Source organism: Thermobia domestica, chromosome 18, assembly GCF_964235325.1.
Source record: "Thermobia domestica chromosome 18, izTheDome1.hap1.1, whole genome shotgun sequence".
Classification (NCBI taxonomy): Eukaryota; Metazoa; Arthropoda; class Insecta; order Zygentoma; family Lepismatidae; genus Thermobia; species Thermobia domestica.
Genome location: NC_137471.1, coordinates 16,170,007 through 16,189,518, shown reverse-complemented (window position 1 = coordinate 16,189,518; position 19,512 = coordinate 16,170,007). Strand labels below are relative to the sequence as shown.

The 19,512-nt window shown below is 36.1% G+C and overlaps 1 protein-coding gene across 1 annotated transcript in view; it reads right to left on the bottom strand.

Annotated features, from left to right (window-relative positions):
• Window positions 1-15,218, bottom strand: part of LOC145676221 (uncharacterized) — a 118,089-nt gene extending 102,871 nt beyond the window's left edge. Inside the window, exon 1 of the mRNA XM_081747147.1 lies at window positions 15,018-15,218. The gene's annotated coding sequence lies outside the window, so the exon portion shown is untranslated. The remainder of the gene's footprint in view (window positions 1-15,017) is intronic.
• Between the last annotated feature and the right edge of the window lie 4,294 nt (window positions 15,219-19,512).

Below are 19,512 nucleotides of genomic sequence, written 5' to 3'. Positions count from 1 at the left end.
AATTGTTTCTTTAGTATGTATGTGTGTGTGTGTTCTTGTCTCAATTTAAATAAATGTGTTTTGAGCATGAACGGATTTAGGGGTTGTCTGTTGTGGGGGCGATTCTTCCAGGGGTTTAGAATATTCCTCAGTCGAGTGGGGGTACTGAAGCTCTACCACAGGAAATTGTTAATATAAAAGCTCGGTTTTTGAGCATTTTTTTGTATAATTCTCTATAATAGAACTTAAGGCGAAAGTTGTTGGCGAGGGATCAAAGTTTTTCTATGCCCCCTTCCCCCCAGTAACTAAAGAGAAGCTCTCCTATGGTTTTGAGTCATGTAAATAGAAATGCAATCTTTTAGGTAACATACCCTCACTGTATTTCAAAATTTAGATAGCCGGTACGTCGAGTCAAAATCGAAATAAAACATACCGCCTCTGTTTTTTTATCCACTTTGAAGACTGGTTCACGCACAAAAAATTAGGTGCCATGGACAACGGAGTAAGTTCCTGGGGACCACTAACCCTGTTAGTATAAAGAAAATTGTAGAGTCGCAGTGAAATAGCTATTGCATCAAGACTGTTCATTAGAAGGTCATGGTTCAGAGTTCATTCTCTTCAGCATGAAACAAGCTCCCCAGGGGTGCTATGTATTGGGGCCCATAACATACTTGAACAAGGAGAACTGGGAGAATAGCGAGAAAATTCCCTCCAGAAATCCCTCCCATCAACTTCGACCCCATCTGGAGTAGCCCTGGGTAAAAGCACACAATCCAAATGTATCTCGACAAATATTATAGGGGATAAAAAATGTGTGTACCAAGTTTTGTATTGATAGACGGGGTAGATATGAGGGAAAAGCTTGTATATCAATGATGTAATGGTTCTGATAACTTCTAGTTGAAATCAAGAAAACGTCAGGGCACACATTTTTTACATACATTTATAAAACGAGACTGGGAAAATTGTTTCCAAGAATCGAGACGAGATGAGACCGAAATTTGACTAAATAATTATGGGACGGGACGAGAAAACCGTTTTCGTCTAGTATCGCAGGCAACAATAGCTATGCGTAAGAAATTTAAGTTTTTTAAAATATTGTTTTCTTTCTTTCTTCCCATTCATCACCCCGCTAACTTCCTCCAGTACTGTGCGTGTGTGTGTAACTGCGAAAGCCAAACTAATCGATTCGGTCGCACAGTTTGGTCATGGAAAACAATTCACTTCACACACAGAAAAAAATCACCAGAACAATTGATTCATTCCTAGAATGAATTATGATTCATATAATTCACGTCAAGATTCAATCATTATGATCGCGCCAATGAACAAATCAGTATTTCAATAAAATGTATTGTTTCTCTGGATACAATACTGTCTTTGAGGTTCTTATTACCTCGTATCAATTTGTTTGTTTATTGTTTAACGTTAACGTTTATAATTATTTCCATTTACAGTATCGAAGCTAGAAGTAAGATGTAAATACAGGGTTTTCATAAAGTCTGGACGGATTTATTTTGCTTATAATTTACATAAAAATGCTCATATTGAAATGAAATAAAGTGCAAACAGTAGCGGAAGGATTATATTTTTACCTATAATCTGCACCAGCTCAGTTCATTCACTGCTACACCTCCAACTGGGCGCTATTTACGTCCACACATTCGCGTAGGCGGCGCTGGAATCCACTCACAGCGTTCCGCCGTGTTTGATCCGAAATGTTAGCCACAGACGCCCTGATTTTGTCATTTAAGTTCTCCAAACCACTTGGCTTCTTTGCATAAACTTCCGTTTTCACATGAACTCCTGAATTCCGAGTTCAATAGACCGTCTAGGAATCGACTTCTGTGGGCTGTTGATGATGCTTTCCCTTACCCTGCTCACTGTTGCAGGCGATGTTGGCGGCCTCCCATTTCGAGGACGGTCCACGACGCTTCCTGTCTCCAAGAACTTAGCATGCCACTTTCGGATTGCACTCTCAGTCGGTGCCGGCTTTTTGAACTCTTTGGTGAACTTTCGACACACCAGAATTGGTGATTTTAGCTCTGCGTACCACAGAACATATTGCGCTTTCTCTTTCACCGACTCCATCTTTGATACGGTAAAAAAATAGTCTTCTCAGAGGAGCTTTTCATTTATTTATTTCTTTAAAAGACACACACACCAATACAGCTTACAACTTACTTTTAACAGTCAACATTGAAACAACAATGAAAACAACAATGGATGGAATTTGGTAAAAAACTGATCCTTGCCCTCCCTCTCCCTCTCTCAACGTTTTAAGAGCTGCCGCTTATCTAACAGTGTTGCCAACTAAAAATTTAATCCATCCGCTAACGTTTGCACTTTATTTGATTTCATTATGAGCATTTTTATGACAATTATAAGCAAATTAAATCCGTCCAGACTTTATGAAAACCCTGTATATGGTGAAAGTAGGATTCGAACTACATCTTCCCTCATAGGAATCGATTCTATAGGCGTTTCTATTTAATAGTAATAGAAGTAATTGAATCGACTGAAACGAGCTTCTAACACTCGATTCAATCGTTATTTGTGTGTCTGTCCATTTGTCGATCTCTCTGTTCCATGCTAACTCTCATAAAGCTTACCCGATTTTAATGAAACTTGGTATATATATTTCTCAAACCTTTCGTAATAACACTTTTGGTTGTAATCTATAAAGAATAATGGTGGTAAAAATATCCATCGCAAGTTGGAGCAAATGCATACAAAATAATTTTGAAGTAAACTAAGAAAAAATGTCCGATTTTGACTTTTTAGTTTAACGTCCTTTTCAGCAGCCAGGCTATATGAGACGTGTACTAAAGCTTAACATGAGATCTGAACCACATGAGTTCCCATTGGAAATCAAACTAGGGCCTCCCACGCCAAAGGTGCGTATGCTAGCCACTTAGTCACGAGGGAGCTCTTTTGATTTTGAGAAAAGATAATGAGTAGGTAGTGTCTATAGGACATCCCAATCATCCCCACATTTGAGAATAAAAATCTGTCAAGAACGAAAGGTCGATTTATCCCCTCCACAATTTTAAAATGTGTTTCATGATAATTTTCGAAAGAAAAAACTAATTTTAAAGCAATGTAGCATATATTTTCTTTATATATGTGCTGGGCACAGCTGTGAAGTCTATTCTAAACGACAAATTTTATAAGAACTTTTGATGATCCGGATCATGGGTCTGTCCGAATCACCAGATGTGGTGGGTTACGGCTCTGACCGCCTGTGAGTCTTCCGGGTCAGAGGTCATGAAATTAGTGACTCATAGCATCACTGAACACACTATTAACTATTAGTTATTGAATAGTTTCATGATGTAGATACAAAGATTGTAGCCAGATCTCGGTACAATTTATATGGAATCTGCAAATAAGTATACTTTTTTTAAAACTAATAAATAGTAATCAAAATCAGTACACCTATATTGAAGTTATGCGTGAACATGCCACAACGAAGTCGGTTAATTACTTCATTAACACTGTTAGTCATTGAGAAAAATCGTGGTCTAGCTCCTAAGACTATTATTACATCCGAATGAAATTTATATGTGACTTTAAGAAAGTATACTCTTTCAAACAGAAAGAAAAGAGTAATCAAAATTGGTGCACAGGTGTCGTAATTATGTGTGACCATAAACACAATTATGGTATTAACACTTGCAGTTGAGTAGTTTCATTGTATACCTCCAAAGACTATAGTTAGATCCCCATGAAATTCAAATGGGATCATTGCAACATTTATTTTCTTTGAAACATCGAAATCGGTAAACGTATGTCGCAGTTATGCGAGAAATGCACATTATATATAATTATACCTGAGTGGAGAATTGCCAAAGGATTTTCTTGATGTTACAATGGTTACATTACCCAAGAAAAACTAAGCAAAGAGTTGAAGCGATCACAGAACCATTAGCCTTTTTCCCACACTGGAAAAATAATAATTGCTAATTGCGCGCATACTGACAGGTGGCTAGAAACTAAGATAAAAGAAATGTTGGAGGAAGATTAATTTTGAGTCCGGAAAGGAAAAGACACTAGAGATGCTATTGGGCTGATGAGAATTATATCAGAATGAGTTCTTGACGTAAACGAAGAATTGTGCTTGTGCTTAATCGACTTGCAAAAAGCTTTCTACCGAGTCAATTGGATCAAACTTCTGATAATATTTAAAGAAATCGGGGTGAACTGGAGAGATCGACGACTTTTCGCAATCTGTACATAGGCGTAGGACAATGAGTGAAGTTGCGCTTGAATGAAGGAAAAACTAGTAGTGTGGAGATTGGAAGAGAAGAGTTGTCGTATGTCTCCCCAATTATTGGATATTTACATTGAATATTTAATGAAGGAAGCATTAATGGGAATTGGAGACTCGAAGATTGGAGGGCAGGTCATTAACAAGATCAGGTATGCAGATAACACGATTATTAGAGCTAGAACCGAAGAAAGACTACAGGAGATGATTGACAAAATAGTTGCCACTGGAAAACTATATGGAACGGGAATCAACATCGAAAAATCGAAAGTCATGAGAATATCTCGTGGAAACGCGCCCTTACAGGTCAGAGTAGAACAAAAAAAAAAAAAAACTTGAAGAGATCGATCATTTCAAGTATCTAGGAAGTATTTTGACGGGAGACGCTTACTGCCTCAAAGACATAAGGTCAAGAATTGCCATAGCCAAAGAAGCATTCAACAAGAAGCGATCACTCTTAACTAGCAGGCTCAATATTGGACTAACGAAGAAGTTGGTCAAGTGCTAATGTGGAGTATCGGACTGCATGGTTCAGAGACTTGGACGTTACGGAAGTTAGAGAAGAAATATTTGGAGAACTTCTAAATGTGGTGTTTGGGGAAGATGGAGAAGATAAAATGAACAAAGAAAGTAAAAACCGAAGATGTTTTAATACTGATTGGAGAGAAGAGGACACTTATAGCCAGCATCCTTTGTAGAAAGCAAAGGGCTTGGATTGGACATATCTTGCGAAGAAAATGTGTTCTTCATACTGCCATAGAAGGAAAGTTGAGGAATAGGAAGAAAAAGAACACAAGTGATCGATGATTTGGAAAATAGAAGAAAATATTGGGAGTTAAAAAAGAGGAAGCTGAAAATCGTGAAGCATGGAAAATACATTTCCAGGCCCAAATTGAAAATTAAGAAGAAGAAATGAAAAAAATCTTATTAGTCCCACGACATGCCAAAAGGTAGAATACTTAATAATAATAATAATAATAATAATAATAATAATAATAATAATAATAATAATAATAATAATAATAATACATAAATGGGGCGAAAATGCATCAGTAAAAAAAGAGGATACCTCTCTTACTAATAGCATGAGTTTATAGGGATTGTGCTCTTCGAGAAATATTGAAAAAGCATCTTAATTTCTTCAGTAATATATAAATTTACACAATTGACTGCTTCAGATTCGCTCAGCTCAACTTTATAGACCTCAAATGTTTGATAACACTAAACTTAAGAAATATTTCCAAAAGTACACAATCTTCATGCCTTCTTTCTATTAGAACTAATCTTCTGTCACATTATTATTATTATTATTATTATTATTATTATTATTATTATTATTATTATTATTATTATTATTATTATTATTATTATTATTATTATTATTATTATTATTATTGGAGGACAAAATGTTTGAAATTTACTGCAAGATCTACACATTTACATTTTGTTGAAATATAATTAATCCAACTAAAGCAATAAAGAAATTTTTCACTCTGACAATATATTAACACTTCCTTATCACAATTACATTATTTCCACATTATTCGTGGACACCGCTTAGTTTAATAAGTGCTGCAGATTTAGAAGCTTCAGTTCTGTTTATAAAAGCATGGGGGCACCATTACCTCAAAGGATTAATAAATTTATGCAATAGTACTTCTCTGTTCGTTTAGGGTTATGCACGAGATGAGTCGAGCCTTAATTTTTATGACTACGGTTTAGTTGAGACGAGTTACACCTCTTTCAATAGAAACGGATACATTTTTCCAGGCAAGACATTGCTTTCATGCAGGCCCGTAGCGAGCTCAAAAATTTAGGGGGCCCGGTAGAAGTTAGGTGGAGCCCGATCCAACTATACTATAGTTCATCACCATACTATTGTTCATTTGCAAGCCTATACCATGAAACTTTTAGGGAACCAGCAAAAATGTAGGGGGGCCCGGCCCCACTAGACCTGCCGTGGATACGGGCCTGCTTTTACGACGCATTTTTTGAGACGAGACACAGCCTTAACTCTTATTCCGTGTGCGTTCCTAAGTCTGTTTCTCTATTTTGATTTTACTAAAATTTTAATTAAAAATTTAAAAAAAAAGTAATACCTAGGGTTAGGATTTTTAGATACACACTTTTTTCCTTTCAGAACAAGAACAAGATATCGAAAGGTACCCAATGTGCCAAATTTTGCTTTCAGTTGAAAATAGTGATATCTAACGTCAATTATCTGCTTCAGTGGGTTAAAATAAGAAAAAAATATTACAGCAACATGTTCCGTTAGTAAGTTACTTTTTACTTTTACTGAAGAGCGTTCTAATATCAGTCATTCTCAATTATTTTTATGTTTCTTTCCTTTCTCCTACACCAAGTTGCTGGGACTGAATTTGGATTTACAACAGCATCGGAAGTGTCACTGTTCAGAGTAGCGACCCCGAAAACTATGGATTCTGCACTAGTATAAGTCATTTTCGATGATTTTTATATATAGACATATCTCCTGCTCACCCTACCCCAAGTTGCGAGGCTGAATTTGAATTTAAGTGGTATCGGAAGTGTCACTGTTCACCACAGCGACCCCGAAAACTATGGATTAGACTCTAATGTCGATCATTTTCTATGATTTTTATATATCTTCCCCTACCCAAGTTGTGGGACTGAATGGGTGTAAACGGCACCGGAAATATCACTGTTCCTCTCAGTGACCCCGAAAACTATAAATTCGACACTAATATCGGTCATTTTCGATCATTTTCATATATATGTGTCTTCCTTCCTCCCAAGTTGCGGGGCTGAATTTGGATTTAAGTGGTATCGGAACTGTCACTGTTTATCTTAGCGACCCCGAAAACTATGGATTCGACATTAATATCGGTCATTTTCGATCATTTGTATACAGAGTGGCCCGAAAGTAGGTATATAGTCCCGCGCTGATCGGTCGTGATATTTTATATCATTTACGTATTGTTATTCACACAGGTATTGGCTTAGTTTCTTTCTTATCTGTTCTTAACTTATTTCCACTTATGTCTTAAGCTCGGAACAAACCAAACAAAATAAATTCATTACCTTAAGAAATTAAATGTCATACTTGATCGATATTGGTCTGTATACCTACTTTTGGGCCACTCTGTGTGTATATATCTGCCCTCTCCTTCTCCCTCCCCTAAGTTGCACTTTCAAAGTGAAATGATAAAATCCATTCCAGGCCCGAATTTCATCTATGTTGAAAATTTGATCGAGATCGATTGGGTGGTTCAAGAGTTAATAAATCACAAACATAGTCACTTTCAGTTTTATTTATATTGATATTTTAGCTTTCTTTTCTTTTTTTTTTTTTTTTTTTTTTTTTTTTTTTTTTTTTTACTTTTCGGGGCTCTTGATTCCCTTCAATCTCACGAAAACTCCTCTTTACTCTGTCCGTCCATCCGGTAGACAAAAAAAAAAAAAAAAAAAAAACTCAAGAACTTCTTGATCAATCATCACCGATTATAGGATTTAAGTGGTAAAGAGGTAGAATTCAAGTTCTTTGATGGAACCAATATTCAAACCGGAAGTGGTAGAAATGTACCATTTCCGGATTTTTACGTTGATCGCTACAGAGCAAAAATGGTAGTAGTTAGAAAGAAGTGATTTTTTTTGCAATCGATTAAATGTGCCAAGAATACATTACATCTTCATCCTTAGCTCTCTACTCAAAACCGGAAGTGGAAGAAATTCATTACATCTTCCGGTTTCAATATTGGTCTACTAGAGCAAAACCGATAACAAATAGCGAGAACCAGTTTCTTGGAATCACTTTAGTGTTCTAAGAATAGGTACTATCATTTTTCTTAACCCGTATTCAAACCGGACGTGGTAGAAATTAATCACTTCCGGTTTCACGTCGATCATTTTGGAGTGGAAACGGTAACAGACAGCAAGAAGCTGTTTTCTGCAATCAATCAAGTGTCCGAAGAATAGATTCCACCTCCACTCGAATCGGTCTACTAAAACCGGAAGTGGTAAAAATTTACTAACATTTCCGGCTTCAATCTTAATTGAGAAAATGCCACGTCAGTCAAACCAAACTTCTTCACGTGGTGTACACGTGACACTGCTACTTATTTAAACTTTATTCTAAAATTTTTTGGTCGTTGTAGATTGAGTGACTTTTCTTGTGCGAAATTTTTTCTCACTATCAAGCAGTTTGTGCTTCCTCTGGAATGAAGAAAGTGGGAGGAAACGGGAGAACCCCGAGAAAACTCACGCACACGGTGTTTGTCCCAGCACAAAGTTCACTTGGCGCGTAAGCCTAACCGGCATAACTGTGGGACGTAAAACTTAAAGATTTCATTTCATTTCTTCCTCTGGATTCAAATTACTCAAGTGCAATTTCCAAAGCTCTCTAACTTTTTCAGCCTCGGAAGATTCAGACAGAACTGTTTTCTTATCTACGATTACAAACATATGATGGCTGCTGTGAAAGCTTGGAACGAAAACGCTAAGAGAAATAACAGTGATTTATCTACTTCTGTGAAGCAATAGTTTAAAAAAAAAAAAGAAAGAAGGAAGGAAAGACAGAAAGAAAGAAGGAAGGAATGAAAGAAAGAAAGAAAGAAAGAAAGAAGGAAGGAAGGAAGGAAGTCAGGAAAGAAAGAAAGAAAGAAAGAAAGAAAGAAAGAAAGAAAGAAAGAAAGAAAGAAAAGCCTGGGTTCAGAAGAATTAAAATACAGTATTTGCAATATCTACACAGTTACAATTCTGAGCGAATACAAAGTTTAGTATAGCTTGTCTTTATGGATGTCGATGTGGAAAACGTTTTATCTTCAAAGGGAAATGAGTTTACCTTTAACAACTTAGAGATATTTAATATTGTTAGGTAACAACGGCGCAAATCTGTCTTCAACATTAGGGGGGGGGGGGGCACGGATAAGACCGTTGCTATTTTTTTTAAAGCTAGGTTCAAAATGTTTATGAAGTTAAGAAACAATGCTATGACGGATTAGGGAAGCATAGTTGTCTACAACATTGCGAGACGGGCAGATTTGAGGCTTTTTCTGGGGGAATCAATTTTATCTCACTTTCCTTTGTGGGAATCGGACAGAAATCATCACATTTCTCCCCCAAAAAACACACTTCAAATCGGATAATAGGGTTGACAGTCTCCCCAGTTCCAAGGTTGGAGGGGGCAGTGTTGCCACATGCCTATAGTTGAATTTCCCACATCAATTATGAAAATTTCCCACATCTGCCTGATTTTTCCCATAATATTTCTTTTATCAATTTTATAACTTTCAATTACCGAGTAAACATGGGTTTCTACAAAACCCTCTTCACTAACAGAAGAAAAATTTACAGACTAAATGTTAGCAATTAATACGAGGATGGTTTGCATTAACTAATTAAACCATTGTTCTGCGCAAATCGAAATTTAAAACTATCATGTGCTGATAAACCTGGATTTGCAACAAAAAGCGGCTTCATTGATTGATGCAAAACATCATATTTCTAATTCAGTATATGAGCCATTAGATTAATGAAATCATAAACAACAACAACAACAACAAATCAAAGTTTCACATACTGAAGAAATCTGACAAAAATTAACAATAATATTAACTTACCACAGGAACATCAGAACAGGGGGTGCAGAAGGGCCTTCAGCATCATTAGTAGTACAAATCATCGGAGTTGTAGAGAGAAAGATAAGCGCTTCTGACCTTGAAGGAAGAGCAATCTATGTTCTTCGCCTGAAAAGCTGATCTCACTACTGCCACTGCATTAAGAGCATCATCTCCAATTCTGTTCCTCGTTTTTGTTCTCACATCATTCGCAATGGAGAAAATTCTTTTCGATTCAGCATTTGAGTGGGGCAATGTGAGTACAAGTCTTGCAAGCTTGCCTAAGTTGGGGAACTTAAGTTCATTATTAAAATATTTTGTTTTTGAAGTGAAATCCCACATGATATCCAATTCCATAGCCATTAAATTGCTTTTTTCGTTGGCATTAAAGAAGTGTGGCAGAACCCTCCATTCAATAAACAAATCGTTTTCGTCAATACTCTTACTGAAATGTTTGGATAAATGTGTAAACTGTTTCAGCTCATTTCTAGAATTTATTTCTAAGGCTACAGAGGGAGACAGTAACCTTAGTTCACAAAGGAGAGGTTGATTCACTGGTAAACGTCGTTGAATTTCAGTCACCACTGTAACATAAAGTTCCAAACATCTCTTTCGCACTTCTTCTGCCCCAGAAGTTGGTAACTCACTTAACAAATTCTCAGCGTCCGGGCCAAGGTACACTTCGGGCAAGGGAAGAAAGTTTCTGGGACATTAAGCATTCACTGTCTCTATATCTTGTAAAGCACTTGACACTAAAAAGTTCTGCCCTATCTCCTTCAGAAGACGCACAGAAGATTCGGTTAAGGTATGAATAAGTATTTTCCGAACTTGAAAAAGTACATTAAAAGTATTAAGGTGCCTAAACACATATTTGAGGAAAAACTTGTATGTCTTTGTGAATAGATTGTTAAGTTCTGTCAATATCATTTCTGCACTTTTCAATTTATCTTCGAAGACTGCTAATTGAAAAAAAAAAAAAACTTTTGAGCGCCTCCCAATTTTCAAGAATACGAGACACGCACGCTTGCATTGCTAACCATCTCGTAAGGGCAGGCTTGAGAATTTTTTTTTCCTTTCCGTGTTCAAAAATTCTTGAATTTCGTGAAATTGTGCATTTCGTTTTGAATTGCATGACAAATAGGAGGAAATATTCCTTACAACTTCTTTCGGTGCCCGCGGGAGTTTCTCACAGGCTTTGCTAGCGATTAAAGCTGCAGAGTGACAGATGTATCCCATGGAAATTAGGTCATTCGAATTCTTTTCAAGGCGCGAAACAAAAGAGTCTCTGGCCCCCATAACACTGGCTCCATCACAAGCAACTCCGACTATGTTATTTAAGGGTATATCCCAGGGGCGTCATTTCAGACTTTGCTTGGGGGGGGGCAAGAGCACCACCGAATAAGACTTTCCCGTTTTGTACCAGTATATTAGTAGACAATTGACTACAGCATATGTATTTCTAAAAATCTTGGGGGGGGGGCAATTGCCCCCTCCTGCCCTTCCTAAATGACGCCCCTGGTATATCCTTGGAAGTAAGGCACTCTTTAAAGGCGGTATGTTTTCTGCCGAACAGTCTCGTGAATCTAGATTTACCAGCTCCAAGAGCTGAGTTTTCACTGTCCCTGTTATCTGTGAAACATAGCGCACAAGAACACAAAGAAACTTTTTTAATCCAATATCTCTACTTTCGTCAACTAAAATGGAGAAAGCGGTATCTTTGATATCGTTCACAACTTCATCTGTTTCAACCTGAGCAACAACACTCTTGATCAAACTCGTACATTTCATTCGTTTTAATTTTAGTTCCTGAGCAATTGTAGAATCTTTGAAAATATCTTGAACAACGGGAACTAGGTGTTCAACTATTTGGATCGCTACGTTGTGCTCAGCGAAGAAAGTGGCTAGTTTTATCTCAGCTTCGTTGAGGACGTAGGAGTATCTTTAGTGTCTGTCTTATTTTTCTGCACATATCCACTGATTGATGGGTTGCCGAAAATGATTTCTGCTTTGTTCCCCTTTTTCTTCAGATAAAAGTTCTCCGCGAATCTTCCTTTTTTTTTTTTTTTTTGGTGTTCCTAGTATTTTACTCATTTTACTTAACACAGCGCTACACCACCACACACTGCACACAATCGAAAATGTTCGTAATCCAGACAAAGCACTGCCAGAATCCTATTACGTCTTAATCCCCGTGCCTAATGAAATCCAAATGACAATATTTTATATGACGCTCAGTTTCAAACAAGACGCACAAATATGTTTAATACGTGTGGACGTGATGCCACATCCTACCCTCACCGCAATAATACAAATAATTTAACGAAAGAAAATATTATGTGCAGTACGTTACTTAACATTTGCACATAACAATAATCATACAAACGGTAATTGAGTTGGAAAGCAGTAGGTGAATATAGTAAAATTTAAACTCCGCCTACCCTACTCCAGTTCTGGCTTCCTCCTACATAATGCTTTCGATATAGGGACTGGAGGTATACTACTTAAATTAGATGTCTGGGAGTTGAATTTTCTGTTGACAGATTTGTTTATATATATATTGTGGAAGAAGAAAAAGACAATGCGTGAATTGTATAACTCTTGAGTGTTGACATGCTTTTTTTCATCTATCTTACTCTTATTGTAATTGTTGTGAAATCGGAACGGTTGGTGCGGTTCTTTCTTTGATTGGCGTTTACTTATCAGAACCCAACAATGTGCTATAAGTATTCTGAGATGAATGTAATACTGTAATAGGCTTATATGGGCTTAAATTTTTGCAGCAAAAGGAGACATTTTCAACATATTGTACAGAGGGGAATAAAACTATTTCTCCTTAACGCGTGAGGAGTGTGATTCTTTAAAATATTATTGCTAGAAAACCCATTATATTTCCTGCTCTCTGAATATAAGAATTTTTTATTCGCTTGACTTGGCCACTAAAAAAACTATTTAAGACGAATGTTGAAATTTCCCACGTTTTCGTTCTATTTTCGCATATTTTCCCTTTTTCCCACACTGAAAATTATCTCCATTTTTCCCACGTCCATGGGAAATTTCCCTCAATTTGACATCACTGGGAGGGGGTATGTCCCCTTATCCCCCTGGATTTGCGCCAGTGTTACGTAGGAAAAACTGCAATCAACAAAATTATTTTTACACCCTTTTTTAAATCATATGTACACCTTTTCTCTTCTTGTTTTCCAATGAAAATTGTCTGTAAAAGTTCTAACCCTGGTGATAATAATAATAATAATAATAATAATAATAATAATAATAATAATAATAATAATAATAATAATAATAATAATAATAATAATAATAATAATAATAAAAGAAGCAAACATATTGCCAATTGCTTCTTTTAAAATAAAAGGTGCCTCCATCTCGATTCGAACTCAAGATTCCCTTATTGCTAAGGGGTTAAGCTTCTTCCTATTATATCAGAAGATACGATTTCGATTCTTGCTGGGAGCTCAAATGATTTGATTTTCACGTATAACTGTTAATCAACAGCTCACCTCAAACTGAAATAAGACGTTCAACTCCAAAAGCAAACAAGTGAATCCACGGGCGTCAATCTCACCGGGGACAAGTCCACCCCCAATATTTGTAAAACTGTTTTCGTCCTCTTACATCTGAAGTGAACTAAGACCCAAAACAGGCTCTACCGTCTAGCAGTTCGCTAAGTGCATAAAACAATGTTAGACGAAGTGGATATGAAAAAAAAAAAAAAAAAATAGAACAAAATGTTTATTTGCAATTGTGAAAAAGACGGTCTGTTTTTGCTCCTATAAAGTTGGAGGTGGAGTACAATGTAAAGTAATATATTGTTTTTGTTTAGATAGCGAGCGGCAAAGCGAGTTTAGTTTAGCTAAGAAAAAAATAATTAATTATACATTACTGAGCCTCATTTACATTAGTTGTAGGTTTGCAGGCATAAAACCTGTTTTTTCACAATTTTATTGTTTCTGAGTATCCACTTCACACCGCCTTTTATCATATTTTATTTTTGACATACATTTGGTGCCATTTAAATTTAACAAAAATTGTAAAACAAAGTTGAATTTTACTGTTTAAATAAACTGTAAAATGTGTATGTGTTTTTTTAGTACCAATATTTTTTTAAAAAAAATAGAGTATTAAAGATAAAAATAAAACACATTTTAAAAAAACTTTCTGTTCGGTTTTTAAGTCAAAAATACTTTAAAATACAATGTACGAAGACTATTTTTTTTTAATTTTCCGGGGAGGGTCCCCCGCTTTCCTGCGACTATTCCATACACCCCAGTCCCTCCGGTAGTCTGACCCCCCCCCCCAAAGCTTATGTGCTGCTGACGTCAATGAGTGAATTGAACCCAGGGCATCGCACAGTAAAAGGAAAGTATAATAATATATATTTTGGTTACTCACAAACGTCAGATTTGGTTCAGTGGTTCAGCGCTCATTTCGGGTGCATTAGGTCCCTATTTCGATCCCAGTTCGCGTCAAGTTGGTTTTATGGTGGGCAAACACTGTGTGTGTGGGTTTTCTCGGGCTTTTCCCGTCCTTCCCACTTTCCTCGTTCCACTATTTCGTTAATTATCATCACCAATATCTTGCTTAGGTTGGGTGCACAATCGTGAACGTTAAACTAAAAGAAAAAGTCAGATTATTTTAGCAAAAAAAAAAGAAAGAAAAGAAAAGAAAAAATAAAGAAAAGGAAAGAAAGAAACTTGTGATTGAAGTCAGCGACTTGCATTTTCAGATATTATATGCGCTTTAACAAAATACATAAATTTTAACATAATGTATTTTCAGTTTCAATTGTCTAATTTTTTATTAAAAAAAAAATAGAATATAAAACAAAGCTTACCTGCTACGCTTAGCTCATTACTAAAGATGACGTCATGTAGTTTGCGATTTACTTGAAATTAAATTAAAACATAAATGATTTGCGTTGCTGTAACACTAAGACGCGACTATACGATGGGCGTTAACCCACAGCGTAATAATAATAATACTAATAATAAAAGAAGAAAAATCTGACAGTACACTCTGCTTGTATCGTATTCCACAACAGGAAAAAAGAAAGGTCAACATCTATCAAATCATAAAGAGATTTGAGTTTTAATTGTTGTTAAAGTAAGTACATAACACTTTTAAAAAAAGAATACGTAGAGTTAAAATAAGCCTACCTTCTATTATGACTTCGAATCTGTAGAAGGAATCTATTGTGTGAAACATATTCCTAAAAATGAAAACTGCTTCAGTTTGAGCTGTTTTGTAGAGAGAAGTTGTGCTCAACTGGAGACGCACGCGATACTTTCCCAGCTTTTGCTTGTCAGCCGGTGGTGGTTTTGAGATCTGGTTGTCTGCTCGATCCAGCCGGCGCTGTGCGAGCCGCCCCGTATTGATGTGCTCCAGAAATAACAGGATGGCGCATGCGTGTTTTTGATGAGCTTGAACGAAATACACTCGTTATTGGGTGACATTTTCACCAGGGTGTAAATGGGAAAAAAAGTAGTAAAACAAAAAGGGGAAAAAAAAAGAATAATAAATGTAATCCATTTATCAAACTAAGAAAACGAGTTGTAACAAGGGACATGTTGAATTCACGAAGGATTTAGTATTGTCCAAAAGAGATTTTTCGTCTAAATTACTATGTCTGTCTTTCTCTCTCTCTCTCTGTCTAGTAACTTGCAACAACTTATTCTAGCTACCAGTTCTGGCGTTCTATATTTACAGCACTTGGCGTTTTAAGTTTACTGTGTAAACAGCTCAGCAATTCTTACAGCAAAGATTTTCACAGTATTTGCATTTCTTACATCATTCATTTAGCTTGTTTAGAAGATGCATACGGGTCAATCAAATAAGGAAAGATGAACCTTTAGTACAGTGCTGAAAATATAAACACTCAGTCCTTTAGGAATGCGCTCGAGTCGAGACACACTTTGTAAAATTCGAGACGAGTCGAGACAAACGTATTTCTCGACTCGAATTTTCGAGTCGAGTCGAGACGGTTCTTAAAAATCTCGACTCGACTCGAATGTCTCGAAAAATCTTTCTATAATTTTTAATATTATTTTGAAGGAAATATTCACTCAGAAACAGCCTTGAAACCAATTCCAGCTTTTATTAATTCAGAAAGGTACAGAACGCATAAAATTAATAGTTAATCTTTAAAAATCAAGATTTAATTTTCAGCTCAATTCAGTTAATTAGAACTAATAGTTAATATCGTTGTATTTGGTTGTACTGCAAATATAATGATAATAATAATAATTGATTACCTAGTTTGTATAAAACTATTATCCGTAGTCTAAATCTAGTTTGTATAAAACTATTGCGATAAAGTGAACTTCATAAATTCTCTGAATGAGCAATTGGTAGTCTATAGTAATTTAGCATAGTTATAATTATTGTGTTTTCGTTCCCATGAACGCAATAGGGTTACGTAACTTCAGGATTATTCGCTTGCCCAACTATTTTGAGGCTTTAATATGTTGCAGCATATCACGAGCTACGGATAATATATAATGTAACATTTGTTGTACATCACATATTATGATACGAGACTATTTTACATAGTATATCTTATCTAATATAAATAAAATAAAGAGTTTGTTTGTGTGTTTGTCTGTCTGTTTTTGTGCGACCTGGGGACCAGACGAGTGGACCGAGAGTTCCCAAAATTTGGTCACGGGTACCTTGGTCCAGGCCCCAGATCAAGATAAAGTGTTTTTTTTTTTTTTTAATTTCGAACCAGGAGGTCTCGGGGGGACGTTTACTGGGACCGACCTGGGGGCCAGACAAGTTGACCGAGAGTTACCAAATTTTGGTCACGGATACCTTGGTCCAGGTCCCAGTCTAAGGCGAAGCGTTTTTGTCAAAATTGGAATCAAGGGGGTCTCAGGGGGGCGTTTACCGAGACATGTAGTAAAAGTAACCCAAATTGATCGACATTAGTGTCAAATCCATAGTTTTCACGGTCGCTGAGATCAATGGTGACACTTCCATCAGCGATGACTTGCAAATTCAGCTACCACTGTATGCGGGCCGGGTGTCAGCGGGTGAGGAGTACCGAGACATGTATAAATAGCCCATATTGATTGATACTAGTGTCAAATCCATAGTTTCCGCGGTCGCTGAAATGAATGGTGATACTTCCACAGGTGTTGACTTCCAAATACAGCACCCATGCAAAGAAGGGTATATTAAGCTAGTATTACAATAAATGGACTGCTTGGATGCCAAGAACTAGTAGAGATAAGTACCTTTCACTTTCACACTTTTTGGATCCTACTTTGTGTAGTTGATTCATCATGAACTTGGTATTTGATACGGATATGAACTAAAAACGTACAAATATAAATTTAAGTCATTCAAATACCTTTAAACAAAAATTGAACATGAATATATATATATATATATATATATATATATATATATAGATAGATAGATAGATAGATAGATATATAGATATATATATATCGTTCGTGAAAGAGTCATGTTATTTCTTTAATAGAAGTACATGAATACAGTTAGCTCCTCTTAATCAAAATAAGTGGTGGTTGGTCTTTTAAACTAGTGTGGAAAGATTAGTAAAGAATCTGGCATAATTTAGAAAAATATATGGTAATTCAGGCCCGTGTTTGGCATCATTGATTGTCTCAAGAGTGGCAACCCTGACTTAAAGATTTCGCTTCGAGAATAATGGATTCTCTGGGATATATCAGATATACAACTCGAGTTGGAGCAGTATTCTCTATAACAAGCTTTGAAGCAGGCAGCATATCTGTTGAAATAAGTTATTTCTGAGTATATGAGTGGAATTCAGAACTATTTTGAGTCAGTTCGACTTGTTTCTAGTTAAGGCAAGGTAAATCAATCCCCGGATAGAGAAATAGATTACTCTTATGTTATTTCTTAGTAGGGAACATCTAACATTTTCACGGGAGTCAGTGTCTTTTTATGGATATTGACATTTCCACGTATACTTAAGATTGCTAGCAATACCTGGTTTCCATAGTAACGGAGCAAGTCGTAGGTATTTTAGAGTGAGAGCCTTATTTGAATTGTGAGCAAGAAGGATGCTTGTTTACGAGGTTCAAAGACTGTTTTAAACCACAGTCTGACTATATTCAATTGAGTGTGAACTTAAAGAATACTGGACTACTTCTCGATGCGAACCTAACCTCAAACGAAGATTCTGCTGAAGGTGCTTCACTTTTCTGGTGAGAGGAATTTTCTTATATTCAACCAACTCAATCCTATAAGTAACAGAATTAGCCTTTTTGATGGAGAGTCTGTTTATAGACCATTCCATGTTTAGGACTTTAGGCCAGACAGCTTTCTGATTATTGAAATTGTCTTTTAGATGTGAGGGAGTATGATGTAAGAAAACACATGTTCTGCTTTCTCATGATTAAAGCACAGCTTAGCTGCGTTAAAGAAAATCGATTTGAAGTTATAGTGTTATGAAGGCTTAAGTAGGCGACTTCTTCTCCGGATTGACAAATTGGTCTTTTATTACATGACAGTTAACTTAAAGGAAATTCTTCTCAAATCAGAGCACCATTCTTAAGCACCAAAATATCCTGTATGGACTGTAGAAATGCTTTATTTATCAAAGTTTCCTTAAACATGTGGTATGTACTACTCTGTGCTTGTTAATTACCCTAGAGAAACTTACCGGGCAGCTCAAATTTTTACAGTTAAAGGAAAGATTACAAGACTAATAGTTATTTACTATATGTTATTTTAAATGCGACACTAATAGCAATAGAAGCCACGAACTCATTTTCTTTTCTTTTCTTTCTTTTTTTAATCGCACACACAAGAACACCTGTACACCAAAACGATCATGTTCGACAATGTTCCTGGGTTCATTGCGTGTTTCTATCTCTTGGTAGATGAATGTTTGTCCAGAATCACTATTGGAAATCGGGTTGCAGACCGCGAAATGCATGTTTAACCCTTTGAGACCTGGTGGTAACATTTGCGTACATCATATTTGCGAACACAAAATACTACTTAGTAGGGTGTATCGAAAAAAACTTATTTTCGAAATCCGGTTACGGCTAGTGCGGATTTTTGGCCAAATGGCATCAATAAAACGTATTAAAAATCTCAACTCGATCAGACAACTCCTTCTGCTGCCGAGTAGAGCCCAAATATTAGAAAAATCAACATAAGATTCACTTTTCAAATGATTTTCCAAAAAATATTTTTTTTAATATTTCCAATATTTTTCGGTCTTTTAAATTATTGAATTAGCATTGGAAAGGAGAAATAAATACATAAAACAAATTTATTACGGTTATTTCTGTACACCACAAGCATAAAAACCAAGTTAATTATTTGTAAAAATGCACTGATTTTCTGGCGTATCGTACAATTAAATTTTAATATAACGAAGAAAACACTTTAGTGCTAAATTCTAAGAGCAGTAATAGTATAAATAATTTGCTCCCAATGCCGTATGCATCTGCTTATCACATTAGATCACCAGCCGCCCACCTATCCCCGAACGCTTCTTCTCTTGTACTTGCCCAGCTGAAAGGATCTGTCTTATCAGTCGCCAGTAGTCAACCAGCTGTGTCGAACGTGATTGTCGCTGCTTGAGTTATTTATTAGTGCTGTAGGAAATTTTAACTAAATAATTTGTTTTCGTGTGAAGTGCAGTATGTA